Source organism: Ailuropoda melanoleuca, chromosome 9 (genome assembly GCF_002007445.2).
Source record: "Ailuropoda melanoleuca isolate Jingjing chromosome 9, ASM200744v2, whole genome shotgun sequence".
Taxonomy (NCBI): Eukaryota; Metazoa; Chordata; class Mammalia; order Carnivora; family Ursidae; genus Ailuropoda; species Ailuropoda melanoleuca.
The window spans coordinates 30,306,462-30,321,890 of NC_048226.1; the positions used below are offsets into that span (position 1 = coordinate 30,306,462).

General features: G+C 38.7%; 1 pseudogene; it reads right to left on the reverse strand.

The window, feature by feature from the left end:
* Window positions 1–569: 569 nt before the first annotated feature.
* On the reverse strand, window positions 570–638 carry LOC117803875 (annotated as a pseudogene).
* Window positions 639–15,429: the final 14,791 nt, after the last annotated feature.

A 15,429-nucleotide genomic window follows, 5' to 3' on the forward strand; every position in this document is an offset into this window, starting at 1 on the left:
CTACACTTGTATAGAGAAGTGAGGTGAATGTTTTCCAGGGTATCACTTAAGGAAAAATTTCCTCAATTTATAGTCTGATCAGTTTCAGGTATAAAGGAAAGACTTCTATTTCCAAAGAATCCTTTAGGAGTGACACTTTCAGAGAAATAAATTATATACATATATTTGTATTTAGATTCCCTAAATGAATAAACCTGTTGCCTTGGGGCAGGATTCATCCCTAACCTAATGTTCTACTTGGCATATATCTATGATCAAAGAAATCTATTCACCTGAAATCATTAACGCAATGGTATGTATAACCCTTGATAGAATGTCTCACTGAAAATCATGAGAGAAAAGGAAATGACCCTCAAGTGTGCCTTACTCTTAGGAAATATAGATCATTAAACAGAGCATTAAGTATGGGCAAGAGCATGTGTTGTTCATTTAGAACCTCATAGACAGGTCAGGCGCACGTGGGATTCCTGCAAGGAACTGACTTTCTGAAGCCTCAAATACCATTGTTCTAGGAGGGAAATAAGGAACCCCAACATCCTGTCCCAGGATTGTCATTGAGAATTGTCTCCATTATAATCTTACTGAGCATGATTTTTAGGTCATTAGCTCTCTTCACGACAATATAAGTTTTCATCATTTACCCAGTCAAGCTACTCCCCACACATCCACACATTGGGACCTGCATATGTTTTTTACCAGGGAAGGATTAGGAAAGATCTGATGACAGGACAGACATGATTTTCCGTGTATTCTATCCTGGACACCTCGCTAATGTAGATTGTATAAATTATGCCGAGACAGTGAGTGAACTTGTCTCAAATCCTCATTTTATTTACTATGTTTTTGACCACTCCCAGTACATCTTCTCTTAGTTTGTGTCTGCCAGAAAGCATGCACAAAACTAGGATTATCTGCAAGAAATTTATTGAAAGATGGAGCAGGAAAAAATTAGATTGCTTTCACCCCCCACTTCAAGTATGACCCATCTGGAAGGAGAGCAGGAAAGTAGGGGATTGGCTAGGAAGCATCTTGACTATAGTGTAGTTTCCAGAAATTTTTGGCCAAGCTGATAGAGAGCTCATGAGCCCCCAAACTGCCTTGGAGGAGACAGATTTCAACTGGGCAGCAGCAAGGCCATCAGGCGAATTTACAGCTTTCTGCAGGATATGTGAGCAATATTTTCATGGCTGCCACATCAACTATTAAAATAAAAATTGATGAGAACCATTATTCTGTAGTGGAACAAAACTGGATTTGAATCCTTGCTTTTTAACCTTGGACTAGTTCTTGAACTTCCCTAAGTTTCAATTATTTTTCATTTGTAAATATGGAGATCATAATAACTATGTCACAGTGTTGGGAGTGAGTATAAAATGTGATGGTTCTGTAAAACCCTTAGCATGGCACCTGGTTTGTAAATGTAAGCTCCTTTGAGTATAAGGATATGAGAGACTTCTGCATTGCCTGACCAGATGGCTATTTTCTACTTCTGCTATAGACTGCAAAATTCAGTTATTAAACAAAAAGAAAGCCTTTTCTTATTGTATGTATGAAGAATAAATATAGATTCACTTAATATTGGTTAAAATAGCAGGTAAAGTATTACTGATGCCATAGGAATGAAGACAACTTTTTCTGGTTAAATATCAGTTTGGTATCTGTAACTTAATAGTAAAAATAAATTTAACCATAATAACTCTTATGACAAATAAGAAATGGGGTATACTATATTATCTGGAGTTTCTTACTAACTACCTCTTTCAAAAATTACAACCCACCTCTCCTAACTCTCAAAATAATGTTCAGTTGAAACAATGACTTTGTCATGGATGAGTAATTAATTATGGCTTAATGGTTAATTTCAGATATTATAGAGTTTCATACTTCATACTGTGAATTTAATATGAGATTGTAGATTTACTTGTTTTTATCTTTGGCCTAGATTTTTGGATTACCGTGAATGAGAGTTCTAATATTTACTTGAAAATGTTTCACTTAAGTTAGGTTAACCATTTAAAGAATATTCAGATTTGAAAATTTTATATTATCAGCAATTACTCTATGGAAATAAATCCCTGCGTACTGAGAAAAATTAAAAAGCTAAGAAGGTAAGCATGATGTATAAAATATTACTTTAATAATAATTGTATAATGGAAAATATTATGAGAATTCATTCAAAGCAATGACTGATTGTGTCCATTGGTGTCTAGTGACTAGGAATTATTAGATCAAAATCTGAGGTTTATGATAGGCTTCTTTTGAATTATGTTGTATGGAAAAAAGTTGAATAGAATTCACACAGCTTATATTTTTCTAAGTGAAGGGTCATCCAGACTGATAAAAAACAAACAAACAAAAAACCAATTAGTTGTTTTTATTGGTTTAAAGAAAGAGGAGAATAACTCTGGTGTAAAAAGTGAAATTATTTATACTATACTATTCTATTTATTATCTCCCTCTTTGAGGCTCACTTGGAGAAGCCAAAGTCTTGAAGAGAGGAACGAGCCCATCACTAAAAATTTTCCTCTCCCCATTCCAGATTTCATTTCTAGGCACTCCATGACTAGCAAACTACACTGGATTCATAGAGCAGATTGGGTGGATGAAGAAAAGTTGAATTAGATGCCAAATCCGTCATTGTCCCTCTGGTCTTTGGCGCTCCCCCAATGGTGTAGTGGTTGGCAATAAAGGATTGGACTTCCTGCTTCTCCCTTCCATCTGGTTTCTTTCATGTCACCCACACATTCACCCGTGTGTCTGTGGCAGAATCAACCCAGGATAAAGAGATTGATTCTCTATGTCATTTTACAGTTACTGCATAGGTATTATGATCAGGTGTTTCACAATATTTGTGGAACCTTTGAATCAGATTCAATGAATCCTGTAATTATTAGTAAATATCCCACATCACCTCTGCATCTTAAGGTCCATCTATTTTACTACTTTTGTTATCTGCTTATGTCCCAAATAAGAGGATCCTGTATCACATTTCTCACCACATCTAACCTTCTGCTCCTTCAGTGCCTCCTCATGGAGCAAATTGTAGTACTGATGATAGCCACAGGTGCTGAGATACTGATCTCTTTGGTTTCAAGAAGCTTGGGGCAGTCTTTAGGCTGGTGCTACCTGGGTATGAGCCAGCGTTGTGCATTTGCTCCAATATGCTGCACAAATTCTGATGTGCTCTATGTGGAAAAGGTGTGGGACAGCATGGTGCTAGACTTGTCTAGACACTTCTTCCCTGCCTCCCCTAGAACTTGGCCCCATCACTTTCTTACTCTCCCTGTCTCTGATTTTCAGTGTCTGCACCATGTCCTCTGTCTCCAGGCACAGCACAACTAGGACTTCCCAGTCTAAATCCCAATATGAAAATGGACACCTCTTTTTAATAGCATAAATTACTAATAACATCAAAGAAAAAGAAAACCTCCGTATTCAATTAAAATAGGAAACCTCTGTAAACTCAAACCACAATAACTAAGGAAGGATGGTCATAAGCAGAAAGGGAGGCCAGCAGAAGTTGAGAGGGAAGAGGCCTGAGGCTGGAGAGCTCAGACAAAATTCCCTGAGCATAATTCTCCACTTGGTTTTCCAAAGCATGTGTCGTACTCTACAAGAAAATAACTAAAAAAAAAATACATTTGTTTTTCAAAGCAATGGGACCTTGGTGCACAAACTGGCTGTGGGGTCTTCCTGAGACTCATTTTGACAGGGAAGATTGAAGACGAAATGAGGCAGATGCCATATTTGTAGGAAATGGTAGGAGGAGTGTCTCTATATAGGGAGCAGCTGTGGCATTACTGGCCATTGTAACCCAGACACCTCATCCACTCACACAAGTTTGTATCATAAGAAACTTTGCTGTGCTCCAGGGAGATTTCCTAGGAGCCTTCAACTTGAAGCCTTTGAAAGCCCTGGGCCCTTCCTTATTGTAACTGCCCACTATAACTGGCCCAGGAAAAACTTTCTTCTTCAAGACTCTACTTGGAACAGAAAGCACCAACAGATTTTTTTTTAAAGGAAGAGAGAAAAGGAATAGAAAAAACAAACCAAAGATAAAGAACACTTAGAAAAATGTTGGAAAAGAATAGTGAAAATTTTGCCTAAGTGGGTTTTTATGATTTCGAAAACTTGATGAAGTAAATTGGTGATAAAATGGATCCAAAGAAAAGATTCATTACAGTTACATGGGTTGGAGAAGAGATCAGTAACTTTGACCCCGAGCTACACTGCTACCTATGATTAAGAAACCACCCTGGGGAAAAAGCCACCCTGAGCAGAGCTATTGTTCCTGGGTCCAGACCCAGGCCTATGCTTGGTCCCCGCCAGGAGAATAAATACCCCATGTCCTTCATCATGACACCCATGTTGCTGGTCACCCATGGTGCTGCTGCAGAAATCCATACATTACTCCACTTGCCAACAGAAATAGCATAAGTGACATGGATGTCACCTCTGCCTCCCAGTGCTCATGAGAGTGCACCTGCTTTATCAAATCTAAATCACATCTGGAACTGTAGCTACAAGTGTCTGAAAAATGGAGACTTCAGCTTTTCAGTCACTGCAACACAGGGAAACAGAAGGAGAGCAGGTAGGACCAACCTGCCACATCCATTAGAAAATACTTAAAGGGAATACAAATGCAAATCATATAATCAATGAAATTTAGGTTGTGTAAGAGAGAAAAGGGAGCCAATATCATGTAAATGTAATGATTTCATCTCTGCTCATATTGGGTAATAGATATATAATTTCTTCAAATCATGAACCACATAGAAAATACTTTTATAAAAAAAGAGAAAATATTTCTATACTAAATACAGCATACAGGCGAGCCCCCACTTCCATGCTATTACTAATGGCACACCTATAAGCCACCATAGAGCATGCTGTGCAATACACCCATTGAGAAGCCCTGGTCTAAAGAATAAGAGAATTAAGTGTGAAATGTACTTTGTGAATTTTTATCACAATTAAACTAAATTATAAATTAAAATACCTTAGTTATTTATTTTACACATATACCTTCTTATGTGTAAAATGACATATTTATACAGATATTCATTGAAGCATTATTTGCAATGGCAAAGCTTGGAACCAATATTTATCTATATAGGGGGAAATAAAATAAATTATAAAATATCCATAATATACATATATCCATAATATAGATAATATATCCATATAATATATCCAAAATACAGATAATAATATGCAGTAGTTAAAAGTATGAAACTTTTCTATGTATCAATGCAGAATGGTTTCTGAGATGCACACAGAGTAAAAGCAGTAATATGAAATTAATCTATATTTTAAAAAAAGATACATCAGTGTGCGTGTGTGTGTGTGTGTTTGGAGTCTGTTCTAGTGATCCTTCATCTGCCTCTGCAGGTGTGCTCTCCACCCTTCTCTACCCTGCTGTCTGTTCTGGGAGATTGACCTGTACAGGCTACATCAGCACGTTCACCTGCAATCTGGGTTCCTGTTGGTCTCTACAGATAGGAAACACAGAGAAGAGACTGGAGGGAAGAAGGACAGGGAATCTAAGGTCTGTATCACCCCCTCCTATCTTCCTCCCTGTGGATGCCAATGGATTAGTTGTGGGGATTCACGACTGTTTATTTAGTTTTAAGACCTAAGTCAGTTTTTAGATTGGAGGCCCAACTGAGTTAGGACTCTCTACATGGTAATTCTTCTCCCAAACCTTCTCTAGAGGGACCTTAGCCATTTATCAGGGTGATTGCCCTAGGAAAAAGGAAATAAATAGATTTTCTAAGGATTATTATTACTGGGTATAAATTGTTGCTACTATCCAGAGACTGGAATTACCCCTTCAATAATACACTGATCAAAGTGGGATCTTCTGGAAGTCACATGATGGATAGAGTGCTGGCTTGAGCTTGTCCCAGAGAGAGTCCAGTAGGAGTGGAAACCCATCCTGTGGTTACTTCCCCAAATCCCCAAATGTATAATGGGAATAGATATGCTTAGTTACAAGATAGTATACCAAAGGTAATACAGCACTCCTAAGGAAACGACAGAGTTTTTCCTGCCATCAACAAATTGAGAGGTGCAGGAGTAGTTATTCCTACCATATCACCATTTAATTTGCCTTTTCAGACAATACAAAACCAGATGGATCATGGAGAAAGAGTCTATATTGCTGCAAACCTTACCAGGTGATGATGCAATCACATCTGTGATTCCAGATGTTATTTCTTTATTGCAGAAATAAACATAGCCCCTGATACCTATTTACTATCACTGTATTTTCCCCACTGATATCAGGATAGATTATCAGAAACAGTTTGTCTTCATATGGCAAAGATAAAAGGAAAACCTTCATCAACAGCTCTGCTCTTTGTCATCGGATTGCATAAGGCTGTGCTGACCAGTTGACCACTAGTAATGTAGCTGGTGCAATTATAGATGTGCTGTAAGAATAACATATACCAGATTTTCAGGACTGAGTATGAAAAAAAANCACTGATATCAGGATAGATTATCAGAAACAGTTTGTCTTCATATGGCAAAGATAAAAGGAAAACCTTCATCAACAGCTCTGCTCTTTGTCATCGGATTGCATAAGGCTGTGCAGACCAGTTGACCACTAGTAATGTAGCTGGTGCAATTATAGATGTGCTGTAAGAATAACATATACCAGATTTTCAGGACTGAGTATGAAAAAATTTTTANATCCCGTAACGCTGGGATCACGCCCTGAGCCGAAGGCAGGCGCTTAACCACTGTGCCACCCAGGCGCCCCAATGAAAAAATTTTTTAATGTTATTGATATTTTTATATTGGTCACATATTGAAATACTATTTTGTTGGTATTAGGCTAAGTAAAATATATTATTAAACTAATTTTATTTTTACTCTTTAATTGGGGTACCAGAAAATATTAAGGGGTAAATATGGCTTGTATTTCCTGTTTATATTATATTTCTTTTTTTCCCCCTCTGGGGGAGAGAGAGTGAACATGAGTGGGGGTGGGCAGAGGGATAAGGAGAGAGAGAATCTTATGCAAGTTCCACCCCCAGCACAGAGTCTGATGCTGGGCTCAATCTCAAGACTCAGATCATGACCTGAGCCAAAATCAAGAGTCACACACTTAACCAACAAAGCTACCTGGGGTGGGGGGCTCTGTTCATATTATATTTCTATTGGACAATGTCTGTCTAGAGGAAAGTAGATTGTATTGGTAACCAACAGCACATCATAAATGTCCATTAAATTGATGAAATTAAAATGACCTAGTAAGAAGGAAGTAGGGCATCTCTGATGCCTTTGTAAGTTTTACATATCTTGAGGAGTAAATGATTTAGGGACCGGCCACACCAGTGAAGATTCTGAGGTTCAGGAGTCTTTGTGATATCTCTCCTAAAGTGAGAAATACACTGGTGCATCTTGCATTGAACACTGTATATAAAGAAATACAATATTTGGAGGCCCCTTTTGGATTTTAGAGGCAACACGTCCCATATTTGGGCATGCTATTTTGACCTACTTATCTGGTAACCAATAAGACTGATAATCTTGAGTAAGACCAAGGGTAAAGCCAACCAAGCAAGCAACAAAGAAATTTTTAAAGGCTCAGCAGTAGGTCCCGCTGCCCTGCCTAATGGGACTTATGTCACAATAGACCCCATGATCTTAGAGGGTCTGTTGCAAGCCCCAGAAAGGGAATCAGTGTGAGTCTCCTGGGCTCTGGAGAGAGTAGAAGTATTTCTACAACTGAGAATTATTCTTCTGAAAAGGCTGTCATAGATTGTTGCTGTACCTAATAGAAAATGCACACTCAGCCACAGTATATCAAAGAACTGGCTGGCATGAAGTGGGTGTTATAGAATCTAACTGTTCATAAATATTGACATACTCCAAACATTCCATTATAAAACAACATAAGTAAAGAGTGCTGGCCAGTAACTCAGGTTCCCAGGTTACTTATTCCTAATCATTTTCCATTTTCCCTATCAGCCCAATTCCATGGCCTCATGGACATCATCCGATGTCCCAGTGACCAATTAACTGTGAAGAAAAAGCACAGGCCTAGTCTTCTTCTGGGTCTGTGGCACTTCTGCTCTGCTCTGGGGTGGCCCTGAAGGCAGCCATGGAAGGAAATCTCAGTGGCTACAACCTTAAATTGAAAACATTGTGTGAAATGAGAGATGACTTCAAGTACAAATCTATACTAATTCATGAGCACTGGTTTATGGGCTGGCAGGTTGGATGTGGACTGAAAATAAAACAAGACGGGATAGTTGTTGAAAAGGTGGTCTGAAGAAGGGGTATACAGATGGAACATTGGGAATTTCCTGGGACATGGAAATATTCAGAAGGCAGGTTAGTGTGCCCATGACCTTTTTCAACAAATCTAGTCAGTAGGACTATGTGCAAAGGAAGCATGGTGGTGGGGATGGAGGACAGGGATAGGCTCAACAAAATGGACTTTGCCTCACCAAAATTTATCTGGCTGTTCTGACTGCTGAACACAATTTGTAAACAGGCAAGGCCAACACTGAGATGTGGTGTATGATCAGCCTCTGCAGAGTCCCCTTCTGGCAGGTTGACCGCATCTGACCTGTTCCATCAACCAACTGATGACCTTCAGAAGCTTCAGGGGTGGCTATAGAAAAAGGGGTATAACAGCTATGTTTATGTTACCTGTTTCTTCTATCTTCTCTTTATTCCAATAACTTATGTAAAGTACATTAGTGATGGCTAATGTTTTGAGTTTTAGGGAGAAATGGATCAAATTGATATCACTCTGTGATTACACACTCTGTGTGTCTTCTGTGTAGGGATACAAACTTTTCACTGGACAGAAAGATAACTCTGGTGGCTAAAGGACACAGGGTTGGCTACACTGGAAACCTTCCATTTGTACCTCTAGATCCACTTTCCACCTCTCCATAGTATTCTCTCCCCATTAGTCTGGCCTGTATGGACCATATCGCTAAACACTCTCACTTTCTTCAATTGGGCTTAGTAAATGTGAAGCACTAGAGCAATGCACTGTTAAAGGTTTTTTTTTTTTGTTTGTTTGTTTGTTTGTTTTTAATAAGGTGAGGAAACAGTGTCCTTATGGACTTTAAGTTTATTTTACTTTTAAAAAAGTTATTATTCTTTATTTTTATTCTTTCTTTCTTTCTTTATATTATTTTAAAAATTTTAATTCCAGCATACTCAACATACAGTGTTAGTTTCAGATGTGCAGTACTTCAACACTTCTATACATTCCTCAGTGCTCATCATGGTAAATGTTCTTTTAATCCTTTTCACCTATTTCACCCATACCCCCCCCCCCTCCCCTCTGGTAATCACCAGTTTGTTCTCTATAGTCAAGAGTTTGTTTTTTCGTTTATTGGTTTGTTTCTTTTTTTTTATTCAATAATTTTATTAAAATGTTACCATTTGCCATGGTTTCAGAGGCTATAGTGATTAATAATAATGATCATAATAATAACCCTAGATAAGTTTTATTAAAAAATAATTTTTATTCTGTTATATTAGTCACCATACAGTATATCCCCAGTTTTTGTGCAATGTTCCATGATTCATTATTTGTGGATAACACCCAGTGCACCATGCAATATGTGCCCTCCTTAATACCCATCACTGGCCTATCCCAATCCCTCACCCCCTTCCCCTCTGAAAACCTCAATTTATTTCCCAGAGTCCATAGTCTCTCATGGTTCATTCCTTCTGTTTACCCCCCCTTCATTCTTCCCTTCTTTCTCCTACTGATCTTCCTATTTCTTATGTTCCATAAATGAATGAAACCATATGATAATTGTCTTTCTCTGCTTGACTTATTTCACTTAGCATAATCTCCTCCAGTCCCGTCCATGTTGCTGCAAATGTTAGGTAATCGTTCTTTCTGATGGCTGAGGAATATTCCATTGTATATATGGACCACATCTTCTTAATCCAATCATCTGTTGAAGGGCATCTTGGCTCCTTCCACAATAACTATTGTGGACAATGCTGCTATGAACATTGGGGTGCATATGGCCCTTCTCTTCACTATATCTGTGTCTTTGGAGTAAATACCCAGTAGTGCAATGACTGGATCGTAGGGTAGCTCAATTTTTAACTTTTTAAGGGACCTCCACACTGTTTTCCAAAGTGGCTGTACCAACTTGCATTCCCACCAACAGTGTAAGAGGGATACCCTTTCTCCACATCCTCTCCAGCAATTGTTGTTTCTTGCCTTTNGGCTGTACCAACTTGCATTCCCACCAACAGTGTAAGAGGGATACCCTTTCTCCACATCCTCTCCAACATTTGCTGTTTCTTGCCTTGTCAATTTTTTGCCATTTTAACTGGTGTAAGGTGGTATCTCAAGGTGGTTTTGATTTGAATTTCCCTGATGGCTAATGACTTTGAACATTTTTTTTTCATATGTGTGTTAGCCATTTGTATGTCTTCATTGGAAAAGTGTTCATATNGTGTAAGGTGGTATCTCAAGGTGGTTTTGATTTGAATTTCCCTGATGGCTAATGACTTTGAACATTTTTTTTCATATGTGTGTTAGCCATTTGTATGTCTTCATTGGAAAAGTGTTCATATCTTCTGCCCATTTTGATTAGATTATTTGTTTCTCTTGTATTGAGTTTGAGAAGTTCTTTGTAGATCTTGGATACAAGTCTTTTATCTGTAGTGTCATTTGCAAATATCTTCTCCCACTCCGTGGGCTGCCTCTTAGTTTTTTTTGACTGTTTCCTTGGCTGTGCAGAAGCTTTTTATCTTGATGATATCCCACAAGTTCATTTTTTCTTCTGTTTCTCTTGCCTTTGGAGATGTGTCATGAAAAAGTTGCTGTGGCCGATGTCAAAGAGGTTGCTGCCTATGTTCTCCTCTAGGATTTTGATGGATTCCTGTCTCACATCAAGGTCTTTATTCATTGGGAGTTTATCTTTGTGTATGGTGTGAAGAGTGGTCAAGTTTCTGTTTCTTTTTTCTTTTTTCATATGTTGTTTTTTAAATTCCACATCTGAGTGAAATTGTATGGTATTTGTCTTTCTCTAACTTATTTTGCTTAGCATTATACTCTCTAGATCCATCCACAGCAAGATTTCATTCATTTTTTATGGCTGAATAATATTCCTTGTGTGTGTGTTGTGTGTGTGTGTGTGTGTGTGTGTGTGTGTGTGTGTGTAGGCTGCTTTCATAATTCAGGTATTGTAAATAATTCTGCAATTAACATAGGGGTGCATATATCGTTTCAAATTAGTGTTTTTTTTTCTTTGGGTAAAAACCCAGTAGTGGAATTACTGGATCAAATACCTTTTTTAAATTTTTTTATTTTTTGAGGAACCTCCATACTGTTTTCCACAGTGGCTGCACAGGTTTGCATTCCTACCAAGAGTGCATGAGGGTTTCTTTTTCTCCACGTCCTTGCCAACACCTGTTGTTTCTTTTGTTGTTGATTTTAGCCATTTTGAAAGGTGTGAGGTGATATCTGATTGTGGTTTTGATCTGCATTTGCCTGATGATGAGTGTTGTTGAGCATCTTTTCATGTGTCTGTTGGCCATCTGGATGTCTTCTTTGGAGAAATGTCTGTTCATGTCTTCTACACATTTTTAATTAGATTATTTGGTTTTTTTGGTGTTGAGTTGTATGGATGGAGTTTACATTTTAGCAGGTGAAACAAAAAATAAACAAACAGGATTATAAAATAATGTCAAGCAGTACAGTGAAAAAACATAAACAGATGGAGACTTATCAAGAGGTCTATCTCAGACATGTTGTTCAGACAAGACCTTGCTGAGGGGATTTGGTTTGAATATGGACCTTAATAGAATGAGAGGTGGTTCCAGAGAAGATCTGGGGAAGAGTATCCAGGCAGAGAAAAGTACACTTGGGGTGTTGCTAGATGAAGGAGAAGAAAATGGAGAGATGTAAGAGATAAGTTTGGAGCAGTAGAGGTTCAGATTGTGCAGAGCTTTGGAAAGCATCATATGTATCTTAAGTGGACTTGGACTGTAGAAGGAAGTCAAAAGGAGGTTAGTGAACGAGAGAGTGGTATAATCTAATTTACATGAAAAATATCACCCTGGTTGCCACTAGAGAATTGGCTGGAGGGGGCCAGAGTGGAGAAATAAATTGGCTACTACAATACTCTTGCTATGAGCTGGTGTCTGCTTAGAGTAATATGGAAACAGGGAAAGTGGGAAGAGTTGTTTGGATTGGGGAAATACTTTAAAGGTGGGGTTGATAGGTCAATAGGCTACACTTTCAGAATGGATGTGGAGTTGGATACAAAGAATTTGATAACTAGGGTATGGCCTCAACATCCAGGCTCACAGTAATGCCATTAATTAAAATAGGGAAGATGGGAAGGAGGTTTGTGGGTGGAAGGAAATGGAGAATTCTGCTTTGGACCCCTTTAAGTTTGAGATTGCCATTTTCCAAGTAGAGTATATTAGAAAGGCAGTTGGGGATAATCAACTTTGATACTCAAGGGAAAGTCTGGAATAAAAGTATAAGTTTGAGGTACATTAGTATATAGGTGAGTTTTAAAACCAAATACGGGCCAAAGAAACCTAGGAAATTTGTTCAGATAAAAACAGGAAATGGCTGAGGTTTGAGATATGAGTCATGCCAATATCTAGCCTTTAGGAAGATGAAGTGGTAGCAGCAAAGAAGAGAAGAGATGAACAATGAATTCAGAAGGAAATAGCATGGTATCCTGAAACCCAAGTGAAAAAATTGTCTTTAGTTAGAGGAAATGATCGATTGTGCCAAATAGTCATGACAAATGGAGTCTGGGAATTAGCCATACAATTTGGCAAGACGTAGGTCGTTGTTGATCTTGACAAGAGATTACAATATAGTGGTGGTACCAAAAATCTAAGTCAAAGTGAAGTAAGAAGCAAATGGGAAGTAATCAGGTGCCACATCTGGTAAGAAAAATTCTTTGAGGGAACGCCTGGGTGGCTCAGTTTTTTAGGCATCTGCCTTCAACTCAGGTCATGATCTCAGTGTCCTGGGATTGAGCCCCACATCAGGCTCTCTGCTCATCAGTGAGTCTGCTGCTCCCTCCCCCTCTCCCTCTGTGATCTCTCTGGCTCTCACTCTCTCTCAAATAAATAAATAAAATCTTTACGAAAAAGAAAAATTCTTTGAGGAATTTTGATATTAAAGGGAGCAGAGAAATGGGCTAGTAACTGGCAGAATCTAGGGTTTTACAAATATTTTTTAAGGGGGAATATTAAACGTGGTTGAAAATTACAACTAGAAAGCAGATAGAAAGTAGTTAGCCAGCATATAGTACATCCTAAGTTTTTGTTGTAGTGTTCAACGATTCATTAGTTGTGTATAACACCCAGTGCTCATCACAACACGTACCCTCCTTGATACCCATCACCTGGGCACCTCATCCCCCTAACCCCCTCCCTTCAGTAACCTTCAGTTTGTTTCCCAGAGTCCAGAATCTCTCATGGTTTGTTTCTCTCTCTGATCTCTTCTCATTCAGTTTTCCCTCCCTTCCCCTGTGGTCTTCTGCTCTATTCCTTATGTTCCACTTATGCATGAAACCATATGATAATTGTCTTTCTTTACTTATTTCACTTAGCATAATCCCCTCCAGTTCCATTCATGTTGATGCAAATGGTGGGTATTCATCCTTTCTGATGGCTGAGTAACACTCCATTTTACTATATGCTGGCTAACTGAACATAATAAAAAAAATTAAAAAAAATTAAAACATCACATGTAAAAAAAAAAGAAAGAAAAAAGTAGTTAGAAATATTTTGTGTAGTAGATAATGAGGTTCAGATTGGAAAGGGAAGGAAATGAGACCAGGAAGTGGTTTACTGGTAAAATGGGAACACTTCTGAGGGGGAATAATCAATGCGAGCTGGAAGGACATACAAGGTTGATCAAAGTCAGCTGTATAACATTGTCCTTTAGATTCAGATGACATTGGCTGGAATCCCTATTCTGGTGCCATGAAAGCCTCATTCCTCCCATTGCCTCTGCAGATTTGGTGCTAAAAGCAGAGACTTTGGCCTCTCAGTCTCTGGGCTTCCTGGAGCCCCACCAGTTTAATGGGTGGGCCATTCACTTTGTGTATGCTGCCCCTGTTCCTTCCCTGTCAAACCAGAAGTGGATTTACTAATTTTCTACTGCCTCTACATGAGGAACCATATGGAAGAGGCCTCATATAAAGCAGATTTTATAGGAGTTCACATCACAGAACACAAATCACTTAAAATGTAGTGTTTGACCGAAGCTGTTTTGAAAAATTCTCTCTCTGCCAACTCGGGCTCCAGCCACCTGCTATAAAACATAGCACTCTCCTTGTCTGTCTAGTCTCCCTTGACTTTTCCTCTCTGATTCCTGTTTATCCCATATTACTGAAGGTTTAATCTAATTTAGTTTCCTTTTCTCCCGCCAAACCATATCCTGAGGACTTGTCTGCCACTCCAGATCAGTTTTAATAGCATTTTCTTAAACAAAGACAATTCCCTCCTTTCTAAAATTTCTGGCTCCAGTAGTTATGGCCATCTTCCCATTGGGATACCTGATGGGGGTGGGGGAGCTATTGCAAGTTTACCTTTGATGTGAAGCTGTTTTGGAGTGAGGTTCTTGGAGTGCTCCTGGGAGTTATTACTAACCGTGATGTTTTGAGGATTTGTGAAGTTAGAATGTTGGTTGTGTGTCCATGTGGTTGTTAAAATTAATCCATCTGGACCATAACATGGGGATGAAGAGACAAACAGAAAGGGCCAAAGTCACCGAAAACCTGCCGCTCAGATGATAGTAATGAGCTGTCAGTTAGGAGCTGAATTGTGTTTTCCTGAAATTCATATGTTGAAGCCCTAGCACCCTGACACCTCCGAATGTGACTGTTTTTGGAGATAGGGCATTTAATGAGGTAATTAAGTTAAAATGAAGCCATTAGGGTGGGCCTTGATCCAATAAGCAAACTGGTTCTTCACCTTGCTGTGTTCACGACACACCTTCCAATATGGGAATTCATGGAGGCAACGCTGAAGGATGTAAAAAGTAAACACCACTTTTAAAAAAGAAATTATAGAAAATGGAAAAAAAATATTTCTACAGTTGTTTTGCTATTCACTTTGTGCTCCAAACCCACATGGCTCTGTGTTAATAGAACTGCTGAGTCATGGCTTGGCCCCATTGTAGATACAGTCAGAGGTTTTTCTTATGTGTCTCATAATCTGCAACCAGTTTTTCCCTACTCTGAGTTGTGTCTCAGGATCCCCCGGCTTCCATCTTCTCCTGACAAAGGTCACCTGGGGTAACTGTACTCATTTTTAGAAAAACAAATTGTATGCATTGGTAAAATCTTGGAGGCACTCATGAGGGTTTTAAGGACCATAAGTACCGCTCCAGGACACTAATTATAAACTACTGGTATTGAAATGTGAGACAAAATGAATGCACTCATCCA